Here is a 19,622-nt window from a genome sequence, read left to right as displayed (position 1 = left end):
GCAGCTGGCCAAATGAAAGTAGGCTTCCTTCTGAATCTCAGCAACATCTGCATTCCTAAACAGCAAGAGTATTTCTCACTAAACCAAATGGGTTTTTTGTCAAGTTTGGCCTAGAAGTGAGATAATTATAGAAAAAATGCTGAAACACATCTTAGGAGCTTTTAGGATCTTATGACACTTTGTTTGGCCTTTTGTGAAAGCCATTCATCATTTATCCCCTTTCAACAGCAGAGCACTGGTGTACAACATCTGTGCTCTGCTTCACTGTAGAGCTTCCTCAGGATCTCTGCAGCAGAGATGGAGCAGGTCTTCATCCTACTGATATCAACTTCCCATCTTGGATGAGGGGAGAGGTCTTGAGACCTTATCTGACTTGCTTTCTCATAGTGTTTCATATTTTCTCAAGGAGGACATCACATTTTTAGTGAATTATCCCAAAGTCATTTTCCTATAACATTAAGTAAGTATAGAGTGTTAAATCTTTCTAGCCTTACATCACTGATTATTGCACATACAGCTAATAAACAATCCCATAAAAAAAAGCAATTTCAATTATATAAATGATGAAGAGGCATAAGTTTTGTGCTATTTTTTTGTTCAGTCATTATAGTCCAATTTCTAACCTTATCTGAAGATCTTTGTCAGTAGGACTTTTTCGTAAAACGGCATCTTATTCTGAAAACCTTTCAAGATCAGTCAGTACTATAGAAGATGATCTCAATACATCCGTGCAAATGTCCACAATCAGAGAGTAATTTTTTTTAAAAATGAGACAGAATTTTTGTAATGTTCAAGAATTACAACTAAAAAGAACAGTATTTTCTTTATTAAATCAACTGAATTTTGATGCATTATTTTTATCTGCGTGAAATATTGGTTCTCTCATTTTAAATTTTGTCCAAAATGAAGAGATTTTAACAAATTCATCTCCAGAAGTTTCCTGGTTTCACAGATTGTTTTGTTCAGCTATTTTTTTAATGTCCATTGGATATATCCATGAGGTGATAATAAACAGACTGGGGAGGGATCTGAACAATTGCCCTGCATTTTAGCCCTCAATTACACAAGGTGATCTTATGAAAACAAGAAGTGCAGTCTCAAAGGGTCTCTAAATAGCAACAGGAAATAATTCGTGCAGGATTGTTCTTTGTTAGTACCAAGAAAGACTCCTTTAAACTGGTTAATACAGAGAGTTCGTCTACATCTTATACACTTACGGAATATTTTATTTGGTTTTACAAATGAATTAAAATATTTAGGTGAGATAGAAACCTAAATTTGAGTGAAAGTTGATGAAGAATAAAAAAAACTGAGTAACATACGAAACATTTGAAAATGTCCTAGTGGTGTGCTGAATCCTGACTGTGTAGCAACATCAGCCAAGCAAATTAAAGGTCTTCCAAGTCTATTATCATTCAGAATGTGAACTGAGAAAGTGGAGTGGCTGCATGACAATTTGTCTGATAGTCTGTTTGTAAAAATAACTGCTTCATAAACTACAGGAAGAAGAGTGTCAGGGCCTTTGCCATCTTACATCTGTAGAAGAATGGAAAGATACCATAGTAAGTTATAAGAATATTTTTCATGCACAAAGATTTTCTGTGAGCAAAATGAGTAATGGAGAGGGTCTGGTCAGCTTTGTTTTTACTTCATTTGACTGACTGAAATTACTTAACTTCAACCACACAGTCAAGTTAAGATTTCTGTCAGGTTAGCTCTTCTCTTGGTGAAGGCACTCGGCTGCTCTTTGGCTGGCCATATCAGCTCAGATACCTGTCCAAACGAGTCCTTCTGCAAATCGGTGCACTTTCCCATGTAGTAGCAAAAATGGCTTAAAATGTAGTTTGGAAAGGAAATGGTTTTTTTCCTTGTTTACTTCTTGCCATAAATCATTGTACAGGTTATACAGCTTCACTCAGTTCTGTACTAACATCATCACCCTGCAGCCCAGGAGGCTCCCACATACAGGTAGTGCCCAGGGCAACGATCCCTAGATATTCCTGGAGAGAAGCATTTGCAGACACTAGTAGGCTGCCACTTGATCATATAGGCTCCTAGCAAATATTTACAGCTGACAAAGACATCCACAGGATGCAGAACTGATTCACACACATTTGTTTGGCAGACAAAAAAAGACCCAAATACTCAGTGAGAAATATTTGAAGTGAATAGTTGGAACTGTTGTAGACAAGCTACATATGAAAAATGTATCTTCTCAATCAGAGTGTCTTTGGAAGTGGGGTAAGGTGCTCAATTCTACCTACACCAACACAAGCCCCATGCAATTTAAAAAAACAAAACAAAACAAATATCGTAAATGATTTGAACAAGCCAAGATATACGAAAGTTAATTTGAATTTGATCAAGATGAGGACTGCACAATATTTCACTGGAGATTCTCAAGTAGGACACAAGATCCCAAGGAATGAATAAACGCAGGAGGACTTGCTCTTTCTCTTTCTCATATGTAAGTTTACTCCTCTGTCGGCACGGTTCCCGCTCTGCTAGTTCATTCCTGCCGCAGGGGAAGGATATTATTTACTAAATCTGTTTTGGGTTTTAAACAAGAGGTTTTGCAGTGAAAAATATAGCTGAGGCAACCCAGCAGAACTTGCAAGATCTGACAGGAGCAAAGAAGAGGCAGTGGTAGACCAGAATGGCTGCCCTCAAAAAATAGGAGACAAATATTACAGCTGAAAGGAAACCTCACTTCCTGCATTTGTAGGCTTTGTTAATATGTAACATGCACATATTGTAACTACTTGATGACAGACTCAAAAACCCCTCTGGCTTCAGGGTTCTGTTCACTATATTTAATCATAATTTAGGTGTGAGGGTTAGGATTAACAGCAGGCAAACATTAACCATGGCCATTGGACCTCAGTGAGCCTACCAAAATTGAAGAGTGGGTTAGCCAAGAGGGAAATCATTGGGGAAAAATGAAACTCAGGCGTATTGAAAGTGCAAACACAAATTGCAAGCAGCACAGTGAAGGAAGCTGATTGGACAAAAAAGGGAACTTTTGCAGCTCTTGATAGAAAAGTGAGAAAAAGTGTTAGACAGAAGGAATAAGAGAAAAACAGAAAATGTTATGTCAAAAGGATGTTTACCCTCTACAAAGAAGGGTCTGAACCCATGCAACAGGAATTCACGTTATCTTTTTTTTTTGGCTTTGGTGACTTGCACTGTGGCAATGGAATCAAACTTAAGGATGCGAGGGATGGCTGTGCTGATATGGAGTGGATATGTCCAGAAGATGACTGTGTAGGGTGATCAGAAGGAATCTGGGAGAGCTGTGTGTTATTTGTTAAAGAAAATAAATTACTGCTACTTTGCCAGGTGAGTTGGGGTAGAAATTTCATACCTCTGAAAGTAATACCAGATCCCAAGGGTTGGCTACATGGAAATCTCCTCTATCCATGGCATTCATTAGGCCATTTGCCTCTATAAAGTTCAGACAAATTTATGTTGAGCTAGGTCACATCAGGCCAAAAGCTCACCTGCTGCAGGCTTTCAGGAGTATACTTTAATGACAATTTAGGATCTAATGGAAGGCCAGGAAAAGGGTCATTTTATATCTGGAGTATACTAATATCTAATACTGAAATGATGTAATATACCTGATTGCACTTTATGTATAAATCTGAGTAGCTCTTAGAAGGACCATATGTTCTCCATGCTGAGAGACATTTACACGGATTCCTGTGATACCTACCTAAGTTAAGGCAGTGTGACTGTTTCCCTTCCCAAGGAGCTTGGCTGCAGCACTTCAGTCAAGCTGGGCTTAAAAAAACAACCAAAAATAGCTACAATGACAAAAAAGCCCCAAAGCCAATGAGCCTGTAGCCAGGCGTTGCTGCCATAAAGCTCAGTGCTGGCATTCCTTAGGAGTGGGGGGAGTTGCAGTGTTCCCCTGGAATGCAACGAATGGCTTGTAAATTAGAGTCCCTAATGAAACCACACTGGTGTCCAACTGCAGCAATCATCTGGTTAAAATCAGGCAGTAATTCCACTAATTTTACTGCCCTTCTCCCAGCCCTCAACGCCTCATTTAGGAAAAAATGTTTATGTTCCCCTCAAAACACCTGCATTTTAACTTGGGTCCCCAAAGCAATTATTTTTATTTTATTTTATTTTATTTTTAAGACATTTTGTAGTGAAATGCAGCATCCCTCCCTTTTCTGAACTGAAGCACATGCATGCCCTGGGATTCCCAATCTTCAGACATGTTTAACTAGCACTGTTTTTCTTGCACACTTCACAAGCTTCACCATCCTATATATTTTCCATCCACAGCTGCTGTCCAGAAGTGTTTAGGATATATTTTTTTCCCTCTCAGTAAATGATGAAATAAAACTACGTAGAGCTGTTTACATTGTGACTAAGGAAGTTAAGGTTGATGGAGGTGATAGTGACTGACACTTATCCAATTTCAGGCTTTCCAAAATGTCTGTGGCTCTTATCATGATTTAGTCTCTACCAGACCTTGTAGACATTAAACAGCAAGAATGAGCACTATTCTCACTCTGAAAAAGAAACATTATATAATGGATGCTGGAACACTACTATGATGTGCTGTGAGATCTTACCATCTGCTATTCCATTAGAGTGAGTTATTCATTTTGTCTCCTTGGTTTCACGTTCATTTAAAGCTTTGATAGATTATGACTAAAGATCTCCTTCAAAAGTTGTAAGCAGATATCCCCAGCCTGTGATGATACAATTTCATGAAGCATAGGCATCTGAGACTGAGGAAATAGGATTCTCATAAACAGTCAAACATCTTCCTTTCTTTTCAGTTTTCACAATCCTGAAATATTTGGTCTCTTAGAAAATTCTGGTACAGGAGCACACCCATTCCTCAACCACCTGAGAGCATCTCCATCATGTTTGCTGAAATGCTACAGTATTTTTTGTCAGAGCAGTGCTTCAGCTAGGCCAGGGTGTGCCAATGCAGGGATATAGGTCAGCTGCTCAGGGCTCCTTGTGGCTCCAATAAGGCCACACTTGGTAGGCATAACTGGGTGTAGGATCAAATTCTCACCCTGTTTCACCTTGGAGAATAAAGAATTGGGACTATAAAAACTACTGCAGTTATATATGTGTTATAACTGAGCAGAATGGGAATTTTCCCAACAAATTTTCAGGGGGACACCAATTTGTTGAGGCTAAAAATTAAGCTTTCTTTAGCTAACAGTGCAAAGGCTGGCCAAAGTGATTTCTAGGAAGGAAATCAGGGCAGGGATAAAGCTGTATCTTGAAGCATTCCACTCAAGGGTGGAACATCGTCTCTCTTTTTTGTCTTTGTACCGCTGTGGCATGCTCTTGCTGTTAGTAAGCCTGGACTGAAACATGCCTAAAGAAGCAGACAGAATGTGAGTGGTTTGCTTTGGTTGCTGAGTCATTTGGGGAATGGCAAAACCTTTGATATTCTCCCAGTAGAGAGCAGGAAGGCATTTAGAAATCTTTGCCCTCGTAACACCGTAAAACTATTTTCTTCCTTGTGCTGCTGCTGGTTGGGTAATCTAGTTTTTCTGGATATATGAAAAATATTTAAGTGGGAAGAGAGTGTGCTAGCTGAATGCAGTGCTTGATAGAGACTCAGGGATGCAGCATCCCACAAGTATGCAAAGAAGCTGTGTCTCCTCTCAGGGAAAGACCTTGTCCTGAGCTGTAGGGTGTGAGCAGAAGCTGATCATGTCCACTGAAGGCTGAAGTCCACAATGAGATGAGGGAAGGAGATCAACTCCTTGGGACTCTTGATCACAAAAGGAGATTAAGGAAAAGAGAGGGTCTCGTTACCAGCACCAGGAACCGCTGTATGGGGGTGGAAGCAGTAGCTCAGGAAAACCAGTTCCATGCTTAGTCTCAAACTTCAAAAAAGAGAATTCCTTAGAGCTGATAGGTCCCAAATAAAAATATGGTCAGGTATGGAACATGTGGTCAGCACAGCAGCCCAGTGGGAGTAAGAGGTGAAGGCTTACAACATACAGCAACTGGGCTTCTTCCTGTTCTTTTTATTTTTTCTTCTTTTAATATGTTTTACTTGTTAATTTTCTCTTAGCCTTTTATTTTGGCCTCACTGTATCTGAACTTCCTTGGACTTGATGGTGGGGGCCTACAGCTGAGCAGCATACACAGATGTAATCCCAATAATAAACAGGAATGAAGGAAATATCATATTGAACACTGTATCACATTCAGTTTTAATTAAAATTATCACAAGCAGATTTATGTTCAGTATAACTTTTCCTGCTGTTTCCAGGTTGTATTTATCTTCTAATTTGATTGCTTTTCTGTATCGTTTATGAAAGCTGCCTTCCAGCCAGAGATAATGCTGCATTTTAACACTTTAGCTGAGTTTATACTTTCAATGAGCTTTCTGCTTTTTGAATTTTTACTCAATTTGACATCCTTATGAGAGCTGGCAGAAGTAATGTATAGCCTGATGGTTTAAAATGTGAAGCCATTGGAAGGTAGGGAAGCAGCCTTTCTTCAGCTGACTCTTATTACGAACTCACTGCTAGGACTGAGACTCCAAATCAGCAAATAGCATAGAAGCATAGAAGAGTGTGGAGACATGAGAAGGTAGGGGAGCTTCCCTTCTGAGGTGTTGAAGAAAACCTATTTGAAAGCCTAATCTTTGAATTTCTTTGGGGAATATCATGCTTCTTCTTTTAATTTGAATGAACTCAAGGCTTCAAACTCCTGGCATTTCTTCCAATGTTTAGCTAAAATATACCAGAAGTGATAATGGGTCCCTTTACCTCTGAGATTTGTAGCTGATTGAGTCATTAATAATCTCCTAATTTCTATGTTTTCCTTTCTTTCTGTGTTCAGGGATCTCTGGAAGAAAAATAATAAAAGCTCCCAGTAAAATTCCTCTTTTCTTACAGTTTGACAAGTGAGAAGAAAAGAAAGAAACCCATTTTCACGAAGAGGCAGTATGGCTAGAATTAAAAGTGGGAGTTGGCTCTTAACATCTCCAAATTACTAGACAATTTGAAACCCACATTTCACTGCTTGACTTTTGCTTTGAGAAGTCAAACCAGAACCCCAAACACATCCATTCTCAAACCTTGGGAGATTTCACATCCTTCTCTGAGCTCTGTAACATGCTCCCATTTCTGATTAATGCATACCAAACCTACTCTGTTATAAAGTCAAATCAATGCCAAATGTGGTGGTGATTTTTTTGATAGGGAATAAGCAACATTCACCAATATATTTAACACAGGTCAGTAGACAGCCTACAGTCATGACAGTCTTGAACTAGTGACCTAGAAATGAAAGACTCCTTAATCCCTTTACCAAATCCTAAACCACTCAATTGCTGCCCCACCTCAGCGACCAAGGTCTTTTATAGATGTGTTGGAGGGTAATATGTGAGCCAGCAGAGTGTAAATTAAAGAGGAAAAAAAGGCTCTACTTACAATAACATCGTAATTGTGGAATTTGAGAAAATAAAGGACTCAGGAGAGGTCTTCAGTCAGCTTGTCTTAAATTCAGTGCAAATTTATTCTGAGAATATTTTGGCACCTGCAAACAGCCCAAAACTTTTATAAGCATCATAGCAGAGGAGAAGTGATACAAGTGAAAGACTGCAGATAGACTCAGAAAAAGGTCTTGATTGTTCATCTGACCTGTTGGCTTCCTCTGTCACTACATGATTTTATTTTTATGACTGCCTAACTCCACTGATTACTGCGATGACATTACAATGTCGCACTGGCATACAACTGGAGTGGTTAATCAGATCCCTTATTTCAGCTCTTCAGGGATGAAACTTATGCCTTAGAAAAGAAGAACAGCAGCCACAACCCATTCAGCTCTGAAATCCCATTTTGTTCAATCTGCTATCTCTTGGAACTCCATGTTCTTTTTTTCCCTGGGATTGCTACGTGAAGAGGTTCTCTTCTGTGATTTCTCAGTCCTTCTCACAGGTCCTGAAGAAATGTACCATGAGAAAAACTGTTCATCTCGGAAGCTGTTTCCTGTAACATAACTGAACCTTTAAAAAGGAGTAGGTTTGAATTCTAATTGAATTCAAAGCTACACAGCACAGAGAAACAACAGCAAATTCTGTGCCTGTACAGTTGGAATTTTGCTGCCAAATGTGGTTAAACAGTTTTTCACTTTTCCCCAAAACATGAACATTGTCTAAGTAGAAAAGTATTTCCATTTGTAGAAGGGACTTTTTTTCATTTTGTACATCTGCAGGCATAAAAGGACCATAATAGACCACAAATTAGATCCGGGAACTGAAACAAACTCAGCTTGTAACTGAGACCACAGGTCTGTAAAAAAAACTATAGCATCATTTTTGGGTGAGCTTTTTTTTTTTTCTTATTTGTTTGTTGTTTTTTTTTTTTCTTTTATGGCAAAGCAAATGAAAACTCATTTTATATTCAAATATGACACCATCTGTTCCCCGAGTTACAGAAACTGGGTAAACTGATCCAAATATACATTGAGCTAGAAGGAGGAGAACAAATGCAGAAAATCTCTTTCTCTCTTCTCTCTCCTGTTTTCTGTCCCACTGTTCCATGACTTGACCACAAAGGACTTGCAGATGGCACATGATTATTTTTTTTCTCTGTTTGATCTGGTCCCTCCATTCCTCTAGGCTAGAATTTTCTCTTAGCGTGATCTGCTCTGTCTCCTCTACCCTCTGGCACAGCCTCCCCTAATGCTTTTGCCTCTGAGAAGGAGACCAGATCACACAGGACCTCTTACCAGAGCCCTGTGGCATGGATAGTCTTAGGGTGTTAGTAGTGCCATTGAGCACAAAGGAGAGGTGGTTTGTAATAGGTGACTTTTGCCTCACTGCCACTTAATTCTTCTGCTTCTTCACCTTTGATTCCGTGTAGCAGAGGAAGCTACCTCACAGGAACATTTTGGACCAGTGCAGTGGCTACATGCTATGCTGAGAACAGCATCCTTGAGAGCTGACAGTCCCAGATGCAGCTTTTGGATCAGCCTCATAAAAATCCCTTTTATTTTTGACCACGGCTATTTGGAACCAGGAACAGAGTAAAACAGATCCCTTGCAGTCATCTGAAACACTGGGTGATCATGGGGCAAACCAGTTATAAAAGAAGAACTAAACAAAAAAGACAACTAAAAGCCCACTGTGCACATAACTCTCTGGAAATATGAAAAATTCTCCTATCTATCTTTTAAACACATTAATTTAAACTGCATGTCAAAAAGTTCCTCCACCAAAAACACCCAAGAAGAGTTGCAAATACAGGCCGAGCCTGACAATGGCTAGTTGTGAGGCGTATGCTAACCAGTTTTCAGTTAGCATGAACAAAGGAAATTGACTATGAAACTGTATTAAGGAAATATGAGAGTACCATAATCTGCATAAAAATAAATTTGGGTAAATTCCCAACATGCAATTGCACTGTGGAATTGCAGGAAGTGGGCTAAGAGGAGAGAAACTTTGCTTTCCCTAAAGAAAACCTGCCTAGGATTATTTTTTTACAAAAATAAAACTACTTTCATATTATTGTCCTCTGTTTGGAGCTGAGTGAATAGTTTGTTATAAATAATTTCCTCAGTTATTACTATTGCTCGAGGACTGTTGATGACATACTGGAGTTTCCTGCACTTGCTTCTTGTTCTAATGTACACATTCCTCTAAGGATCGAGTGGTGTTTGGGTCGAGTCTTTGAAACCTTTGTGCTGTTGTGACTATTCTAGTGACAGGCTGCTTCACTTTTCACCTTGTCAGTGTCCCCTTCAGGAGGGACGTGCTGCTGAGGCCCCCAGAAGTAGAGCAAAGCCAATAATAATTGCTGCTGGGATGGGCTGTGGAGAAGGCAATACAGAGCGGAGAGCTTTGGGAGCTTTCTCCTTGCCTTGGGTCAGCGCCCAAGGGGCCCTTCATCCCCCTCCAGAGTTGTCCCCCCGGCTGGAACACTGCAAGCTGCTACAACTGGCCTTGACGCAGGCTTTCCAGCGCGCAGGAAACAGGTTTGTTTTTTGTTATCCGTTTGGCTTTCCTCCCACTTGAACAGCAACCAAGATTTTTTAAAACTTGGAGCGAGGCAAGGCCTCTTGCGTTTCCGCCTGGGAAATCCTCGGGCCTAATGGGGTGCACATGGCGGGTGCCTCTGTGGCCTGGTGCCGACAGGGCCAGGCCTGCAGTGGGAGTAGCCCAGCTCTGTGCCATGGTGCAGCTGAGCTCCAGGTGGGTTGTTCAGAAGTTCAGATTGAGTTGTGGGCGTCCCTGTTCATTGCAGGGGAGTTGGACTAGATGGCCCGTAAGGGTCTCTTTCAACTCAAACAATTCTATGATTCTATGAAAAACTGCAGCAGGTAAAGGGGGTAAGTCCAGAACCCTAAGATGTTCTGTAGCTTGGCACTTCAGGTGCAGAGAAGAAAGAGGGAGTGAAGGGAAATAAGTGTTTTAGCAGGGTATGTATCTAATACTTGTACTGAAGTCACTGAGGCTGGGCGTTTGCTGAAGGAAGGCAGCAACAAAACACATAGCAGGACAAGGAAGGACGAAACTTACTCAGCTAAAAGCAAATCTGAACTTTTCATGTTGTAAATTTGGAGGAAGGAATGCAGTTCCCTCCCTCCTTCCCCACCACTCACATACACAAAACAACCTGAAGCTTGTAGTTAAGAAAATAAACTGCAGAGAAAGCCCCCGAAGGGCCTTGGCAGCAAGCATTTCTCACTAAATTGGGAATCTGCACACTCATAGTCTGAAATAAATTAAGATTCTGGGGGATGAGGGGAGAAAGAAAGGAAGGAGGGGGTAGAAGACAGGGGAAAATCAACAGCTCTGGGGTGAAACACAGGTTGATGCTGCCTCATCATTTTTAAACCTAAAATAAAACAAGCAAATTTTCTTTAACTGCAGGTCAAAATAAAAGGGGAAAAAAATCTTCCCTCATCTGTTCACGGTAATTACTAACAGAAAGCAGTCCCTGCCAGCTGCAGAGTTCATGGATAAATGGAGGGACACATTATTTTCTCTCTCTGGGATCAAAAACCCAAACTTTGTGTCTCAATTTGCCTGTGGTATGTCTTTCATATACTCTTGCAAAGTCATTTCACTGAACTGTTCAGTCGAGACTTTTTCATCAGACAAAAATTGTGATGTTTGCAGGCTTTCAAGTTTATTTTAAGTTTGCTTCTGAATGAGAAACATGACTCCTACAATTTCCCAAATTTTTAATATGTCATTATATTGTATTTGTTATTGGATCTACCCACTTTCCTTGTTACCAGCCAGTCACAGCAGAGCGAGTTCATATTCTAACCTATATCCACCAGCTTCTGTGGCTGCAATGAGGTGTAGAAGTCCTCTGGAGTTTGAATGCAAACCACATGAATGTTTGAAAAGGATAAGATTAGCACAAATTCCCCAGAATATCCCAGCTGTTTACGCTGGGATGCCAATGCAAAGTAGTTAGTGGTTTTTCTCAATATGTCACTTGCAAGATCCCATGGCATGGCAATCTCAGATTCATATGCTATCATAGAAGTGATGATGCTAGTCCTTGCTGAGTATATTGTAGCTAGGCGAAGAGGGATGGGATGATGGTCTGTCCCTGGTATTTGCAGTCAGCTGATTTTTAAGTCTCAGGGTCATAGGATTGATGCACTGAGAAATAGAACAGTCAAGAAAATTGAACTTGTAACAAAAATAATAACAAAATAATAATAACAACAAAAAAAAGTAATTGAGGGAAAAACAGGTGGCTTAAAAGCCCTTGTGATTAAACATGCTGATTGCGCTGAGGAATCCATCATGCTGCTGAACATCTCTAAAGATCAAACAATCCTTCCATCACTGATAGTAGTAATGAGCAATTAAAAGTCACAAATGGTGTTTATTTGTCTGTGTGGCTGCATGCACTGTTTCAGACAATACAGTGATGGGGCTGGCATTTGTATGGTTTGTGGAGTTAAAAGATAAAGTATGTTCTTTGCAGATTGTTTAGTAAGACCTAGAAGGCATGCAGTTTCATCATGATTTGGTGATCATGGGCAAAACTGGTGATTTGAAGTATTTGTTGAACCCCTCTGGCATGTGAACATGGAGACCATTGCTTTTTCTGTTGTAGAAATAGTGGAGAGGGATTAATGAGAATTATGAGAGTTTTTGAGAAAGCTATGACACCATTTCTCAGACTAAGAGGCAGAGCACGAGAAGGGAGGAATAAACACAGGAGCAGAAATCAGGAGATCTAACTATTATCTGTCTCATACTTGCTACGTGACCTTGGTCAGGGCCCTGTGTATCGGTTTCCCAGCCATAAAACAGACAGAGTTATCTTCTTTCACTACCTTTCAGGGCATCAGAAGGTTTAATTCACGCCTCCTTGCACAACGCTTTGAGATCCTGGGGTTGAAAGGTAAAGTCTTCTTTTATGATTCAGGGTTTTATTCATTTTAATGTAGGGATTTTGTTTGTGACACATACTAAAGATACGACACTGTAGCTGGAAAGGTAACCAGTTGCGTGTGATACGTTGTCCCGGGAAGTCAGCCTGGTGGACTGCAGTATTTCATTGATGCATTTTAATGTATACCTTTTATACCTTCACCACTCTGGAGTGGAAAACTGACATTATCTGTGCTGATCTCCTGCTTTCTCACTGGCTGATTACACAACAGAAGAGGCTAGGCCTAGGGCAGACCTATTTTCTACACCTATTATGCTGTTGCACAGTTGAAGTTCAGTTGTTAGCTGCTTTTACAAACGACAAATGTGCTCTAATTTTAGAGCATCATAGCAATCATTGTTTTTATTTCAGTAGAGAGGAAAAGTGGAGGAAAAAAACAGCTTGGGACTTAATAAACACCTTAGCCTGCAGCCTTCGACTTTATTCATGAGGTTTTTTATCTTCTCTTCCACTCTCCATGCACTCACTGCATCTTCTTTACTGCACAGTCTTAAATTACCATTGCAAAGGTTATATGTTTATTTACAAAGAGCTGGCTATGAATGGTGATCCTAAAGGCGAGGAGGGTGTCTCATGGCAATAAACATCTCTTGCTCTCTTAAACACCAAGGCCAAATGAATAAGGTGATGTTTAGTGCCTCAGACATATTATGGTTTATGGCTTCATTAACTACCTGACCTGTATTGTGTGCAAATTTCATCAGACTGAGATGCATATTTATTCCCTGAGGTGGGCTAGCTGATAATGTTCTTATTCTTAAAGGAACAGTGCAAGTAATTACTTATAATTAGTGTTGTGAAAGTAAGGGAATTTTGTGAGGCAAGGTAATTTCACGTACCTGAAATTTCACTTAGCGGAAAAAAGACAGCACAATGAATATTTATGCTTGGGTGAAATTGAAAATACATGAATATGGCTTCTATTGACCCTTTGCAGCGTATGGGATAGCTTTACCATTTAAGGCATTTGGAAAACAAAACTCTCTTTGCCAAATTTTTCCCTGGTGCAACATAGTTTCCCCCACCAGAGGTGAATCGTCTTTTAGATCAACTGAACGTGAAACATAAAGCATTCAAATTTCTCCCCTCTTCTCACCTCCTCCCGTTTCCTGTTTGCTCCATGTAGTCTAACTTAGTTACTCTTAGAATCTGTGCTTGATTTCCTAGCTGGGTGCTGAGGATATTGCTATTTTTTTTATTTTTTTAAGTTATATTTTTGTCCATACAGAACCTCTCCAAACAGAGGTTACACTGAAAACTCTTAAATTTTCAGCCCAGTGACTGACCAAAGACCAGCTTTCTTGGAGCATGAAGCATCTCTTGGGCTGGTTTTATAGAAGGATGCTGTCATGACAATTCCGCTGTTGTAAAAGGGCTTTTCACTGTTTGGAAATGAGTTCACTGCCTTCTGTGCACACACCTTCCCAAATGAAAGATATTCTGTGGCCACGGTACTGTTTATTGTAGAGTTCATAAAAACATGGCTCTATATTCATCTATCTTTAACATAATTGAAGTGTTCCTTATAGCCTTGAGGGATGCTTCCGGTGTTTGCAATGATCAGCTTCGAGTTTACTAGTAGGGCAAAGGTAGCGTAAGTGTACGTGGCCCTTCCACCCCAGGATCTGTCAAAACAGCATGCACTGTCTGTCCTGTAACATGATCATAGGTCTGCAGCCTGTACATTTCCATTAGGGTTGAGCCTACTCCTCTAGCTGTTCCGGGTACTTACATTTCTAATTCTATCAGACCGGGAAGAAAGATGCTGGTAACAAGCATATTCACATGCTTAAAGGACAAGTTAGAAAGAAATAGTACTTAGAAGTCCTTTAGAAAGGTCCTTCTGAGAGTCGCATTTAAAGTTTAACCATAAGTATATGATGTATTTTGCCATGTGCACTAACTTAACTGGAGAATGTCATGGAGATAATTCTGAGCAATTGGATGTCTGTGGTCTAACCACTGGCAATAGCTGCAATACATGATGAATGGCCTATGGTCAAAGAACATATCCTAAACACTGAGACGCACAGCTTAAGCTGTTGTTCCTCCATGATTGTTTTGTTCTGTGGCTCAAGAGTTTTCTTATTCTGCAAATGTTTGTTTTTCAGCTACTGTGAAAGCAAAACTTTAGCAATTAACTGGAAACAAACTTTAAGAAAAAGAATAGGAAGGACAGCAGGATGGAAAGAAGAAAGGCAGGCAGGCAAGCAGACAGACAGGGGGATCCACCTCTCCTGCTGCAGGGTCAGAACTATCTTTTTTGCAAAGTCCAGAGGGAAATTCCTCTGGACATTAACTACTTGGGCTCCAGGAACTATTCGTGAGATGTTTGGGATACTTCATATTTGACGTTCCTTGACAGTTTTCCAGGGCTCAAGCACAGGATGTGCTCAGCCTCTTGTCTCCCTATGGTCTCTTGGTAATTCCTTCTTGGGAACATGCTCTGGACTCACGTAGCGGCTTTTTGACTTGGTGATTAGCTTTGGGCACCATTAGCTCACCATTAGCTTCTGTTGGCAATGAGTGGTCTGGCTCAATCTCTTCTAGGAGTCTAAACATGATTACTGGGCAATGAGCAGGTAACAGGGAAAAACAAAATAAAAAAAGGAGGCTCACAAATGGAAATTTTACTTTTATTTCTTGGAACTGAAAGCATCTGCAAGCATCATTACCTCAACATCTATCTGCCTTCAGCCACTGCTGCTTCAACTCCTCTCTTTCTGGACAAAGGACTTTAACAGATAAATACCTCCTTGACAATACTTCTGGCTCTAGAGTACAAACAAATGACTCCAATCTAGCTGATATGGATGGTGACACCCTTTTTCTCAACTTTATGGTGTCCCTTTGGGAAACTTCCTTTACTTTTGCAGGTGTTGCCTTAATTTTATCTTTGCTCAGTTTTCTGTACAATTGCTTCAAATTCATGCCACTGAATACAAATAAAAGTAAATCTAACTAGGTCAGCTATGGGATCTGTATAGTTATAGAAATAACTCAGAATTCTCCTATATCCGTTATAGGAATTCATCTTTTTCTTTTTTTTTTTTGTTAGAAAATAAAAATAAATGCAACAGCCAAAGTGCCAATGCAGAGGACAAAATGACTCCTTGTTTAGATAGAAAGTGGCAGTATTTTTCTCAAGTTAACATATACAGAAAGTGGAAAGACTTTTTTTTTTTTTCCTCTATTGGAACTGAGTTCAAAAGCAATCTAAATTATCAATATAAAGGAAGATTTGTTTTCAAGGACACAAGCATCATAAAAGTCAGTATGCTCTGTATTACTGTGGCATCTCCCAGCATGGGTGAACTGGGGCGCCATATGCTAGATATTTCATAGTCCCAAGTACCTACACTTTTAGCTGTCAGACATATATACAGAGCAAAGACAAAGAGATCAAAGAGGAACAAACAATGAAACAAGAAAAGGGATGAGCAATATGCTTAAGTAAAAAGACAGTTTTGCCAGGGCAAGGTTAAAATTAGGTAGACAGTGCAGAAACCCAATAAAAAAAAATATGTGATCATCAAAAATGCAATGTCAGCACTGACCTGGACAAGTAAACAGGGGACAACTACTTGTGAGTACTTGAGAAGTCCCAAACCTTTTAAGCTTCTTCCTTGAAAACTGCAGTCTCTTTCTTACAGGTTATTCAACCTTCTACCTATAAGGTAGAAGAAATCTGTGAAAGGGTATGTAAAAGTAGATGGGAGAAAACTCTAGAAGTCTGCAAAAAATTGAAAATTTGAAACAGTTTATTTTCTCATTGTTTCTTAATATGTAGAAAAATGTTTGTAGTTCCTTAGCAGCTTTAAAAATCTGATTTAATGGTTTGTCAGTTAATAAAAGTGGGCTAGGCATGAGATTTTGGCAGAATAAATACATCAGAATTGTCTCATGTAGAGGATCTGATGTACTCAGTCCATTGATTTGAAGATAACTCTATTCTCACACTACTTTTGTCAGATGGAGTAAATATGTAGAAGATCATTTATCAGGCAGCATTCACAAATTGCATTTTTCCCACAGTTTAGTGTCATGCTGCCTTACGTATCTCACACTATCGACCAGGTAACTTGTATTGACTGTTAGTGCAAAGGAAGACAGCAGACAACAGGACTGTGCCATGTGGGTATTTGAAGGAAGAGATTCACAGAGGATTGTACTGCAAGCTCTGGAAAAATAGAGTGATTTTACTGATTTTGCTACAGAGAATCCTGCAGGACAAATGTCCCATTTTTTAATTGAGTTCTCTACGAGGTCATATGTATACAGAGATGTGCATATACCAGGAAAAGTACTTAGAAGTACTTCTGAATCTAAATTATATAATGACAGTGGAGGTGATTGGAAGTTTGTCAGCAAATTCTCTTCTGTTGAAGAGTTCTCTTTCCCTGTGATGCCAAACTATGCAAAGAAAAGGACTGATGAAATTTTAACACTTCTTTTCCACTTCAACTTTCTAAAAATTCTTCCATTGCCTGGATGAAAATCTGTAGTTTTGTTTGCAATGTAAGTTAAGGGAAAATTTTGTGAAAGAAAATAGAGTTAGAGAAGAAATGCAACCATTTGGGAAGAAAGTGCTTCAAGCAGTCTAATCCTATTTGGTGCATGTGTGGAATTTTGGTGTCTAAAAATATTGGATATTTTATCTTTTCATCTTGGTTTGAGATAGGAACATTTTTTTAAAATGTCAAATGTACACATGGGATGGGAAAACCATTTCCTGTCTTGATCTAAATTGTGAGTTATGTGTACGGAAATGTTGTGGGTACTTCTGTGGATTCTCTCTCCATTATGGCTGTATGCATGATTTCTACATTACATCACAGGCTGGACCCGGCTCAGGCTAAATCAGTTCCAGGAAAGCAAATTCTACTGGATCATCTGAAGATTTGATAACGTGCTAAAATGCCTCTGGAGGGCTAATGAGACTTGGGAAAATTTATTTCTACTTTGGAACTAAGATTTCCAATTCTGACTACTAGAAAATAATCTCCAGTACATGGAACCCCTAGATTTCCACCCTCTCTCTGATGTTTTTTATTTGCAATGAGCACTATTTGAAGTATAAATAATTTGCTGATCTACTACATGACGATAGGATCCTTATTTGATGGCTTATATGCATGCATAAAAATAAGAACCTATCTGGACAAAATAGAGCTGTCCTAGAGGTTTGCATTTGGAGAGAGCTAGTTGAGGGTCAGTGTACTTTTGCAGGCCCCCACAGCAAGTGTGATCTCTGTGGGAGAGAGAAGAAATACAGTGCTGAATTTTGTACAAGTTGGAAGATGCAGAAGGAGATTCCATGTGTTCCAAATAGAAACAATTGCCGCAACTGAGCTTCTGGTTTGTGTAAGTGTAGTTTTCTTGTAAGGCCACTACAGGATAAACTAAAAGAAATGGTGCATTGCTGAGCTAAAATACTGTACTAGCAGCTCAGGGGGAGAGAACTGGGGACAGCAGCCATCTGCAGAGAGGCTTCTCTCTGGTAACCAGGAGAATGAATAGATGAAAGGCTTTCAGACAAGGTCCCTCTCCCTGCTAGAGCCATAGACTTTGTTTTGACTAGGATCTGAAGGTATTGTTTGAACATGCAAGCTCACACTTTTTGATTGAAAGCTTTGAGGTGAAGCCTTAGTTCCATTTAATGTTAATGGCAAAATTCTCACTGACTTTTCTGGAACCAGAATGCAATGTCTTTGTGTGAACAAAACCACACTTCTTACTTGTCTACACTGGACAGACTTTTAAATCAACACTACTTTACTGAATACATCACCCAGCCACACCAAAGTGTATTTTTAAATTTTTATGTCCTTTCTACATTCAAGGCACGCAGTTTCCATCCCTTCTCCAGTCCCCTATTCTAATACACACATACATGAATAATAAAATGAATCAATAAAACAGGCAAATTCTCTTGTTCTTCTATCTTAGAACAGATGAGACGTATATAGAAACTAATGGTTTATTGTAATCAGGCCCTACATTACCGCTGACATCCAGCAAGCCAGTAAAACCTGCACAGAGAGTGGACTAAAAGACAGCTTCTGCCCTGAAGAACAGGGAGCCATAATGGCATCTGCCTGAAAAAAGAGACCAAAAACAAATTCAGGACTCTACTTGGGAAAGTAAAGTAATGTCTGAGATGGTGTCATGACCAGAACTCAGCCAGGAGGCAGTCAAAAGTATGGCAGAGAATGTTTGAAAGTACTCATTGACAAACACAAACCTTTTTTTAAGGGAAGAGATCTGGATAATGCTTGATGCAATATTTTAAAATTTATGACGTATTAAAGTGATCACCTTGCTTAATAAAACTTTAAAAAAATGAGCAGGTACAGATAAAACAAAGTACAAGGGTTGTATTTAAAATATAGAGAAGTAAAAAGCAAGGCTGAGCAAAATCCCAAACTGCACTGGGAGCGGTGAAACTCTCCCTTCCCTCTCTTTGGAGTGGGACCTTGTTTTGAATAGGGAAAACTAACAGTTTAAATCTTTCTGGTGCTAATAACAGCAGACCAGTGGTATTTTGTGTGGTGTTAGAATCACATAATTGGGTGAGACTGAGCAGAAGGCCAGATGAGCAGGCAGCAGCGTGGGATGGCCACAGCCAAGGTGTGGTGGATGTGGGGATTTTGGTGCACATCTACACAAGCATCTGTGATGGTCAGGCGTAACAGTCATCTCCTGTAGATATTGTTCAGCAGCGTCCGGAGAGGGAATGTGGACCTTACAGGGAAATCCCCACTTCAAATCAAAGGTTGGTGTGATGCCAAAAATGTCTTAGGGATTTTAAAAAGGTGAAGGGAATCAAACAAAAATAAACAACGTCTCGGGAGCATTACACATCCCTCTGCCTGCAGTCTCCAGATGCCGGTGGGCCTGAGTCACACATGCCGAGGTGGATATGCAAGAAAGCCGAAGCAACGTCTCGGCGGAGCTGGAAGGTGTCTGGGTTTGGTATTCGTGATTCCTGCAGCTAATTTAGAATGAGACAGTCCCTCCTCCGTGGATGGGGTGACAGAGTCCAGAACCGAAACATTTTTCTACAGATGAACTCTGCAGATCTGCAGTGCATCATCTGGCAGAAGGAGAGGTAAGATGTTTCAGGCAGAAATCAAACGCCACATGGGGCTAAGCGGAAGGAGAAGGAGCTGTTTTGCGAGTGCTGAGAAA

General features: G+C 39.9%; 1 long non-coding RNA gene across 1 annotated transcript in view; it reads left to right on the top strand.

Moving 5' to 3' along the window:
• Positions 9,770-19,622, top strand: part of LOC110403922 — a 63,776-nt gene continuing 53,923 nt past the window's right edge. The window contains exon 1 of the long non-coding RNA XR_002441908.1: positions 9,770-9,981. This is a non-coding gene — a long non-coding RNA (uncharacterized LOC110403922). The remainder of the gene's footprint in view (positions 9,982-19,622) is intronic.

This window comes from Numida meleagris, chromosome 9 (assembly GCF_002078875.1).
Source record: "Numida meleagris isolate 19003 breed g44 Domestic line chromosome 9, NumMel1.0, whole genome shotgun sequence".
Classification (NCBI taxonomy): domain Eukaryota; kingdom Metazoa; phylum Chordata; class Aves; order Galliformes; family Numididae; genus Numida; species Numida meleagris.
The sequence above is the reverse complement of the archived record's forward strand: the minus strand, read 5'-3'. Positions and strand labels throughout refer to the sequence as shown.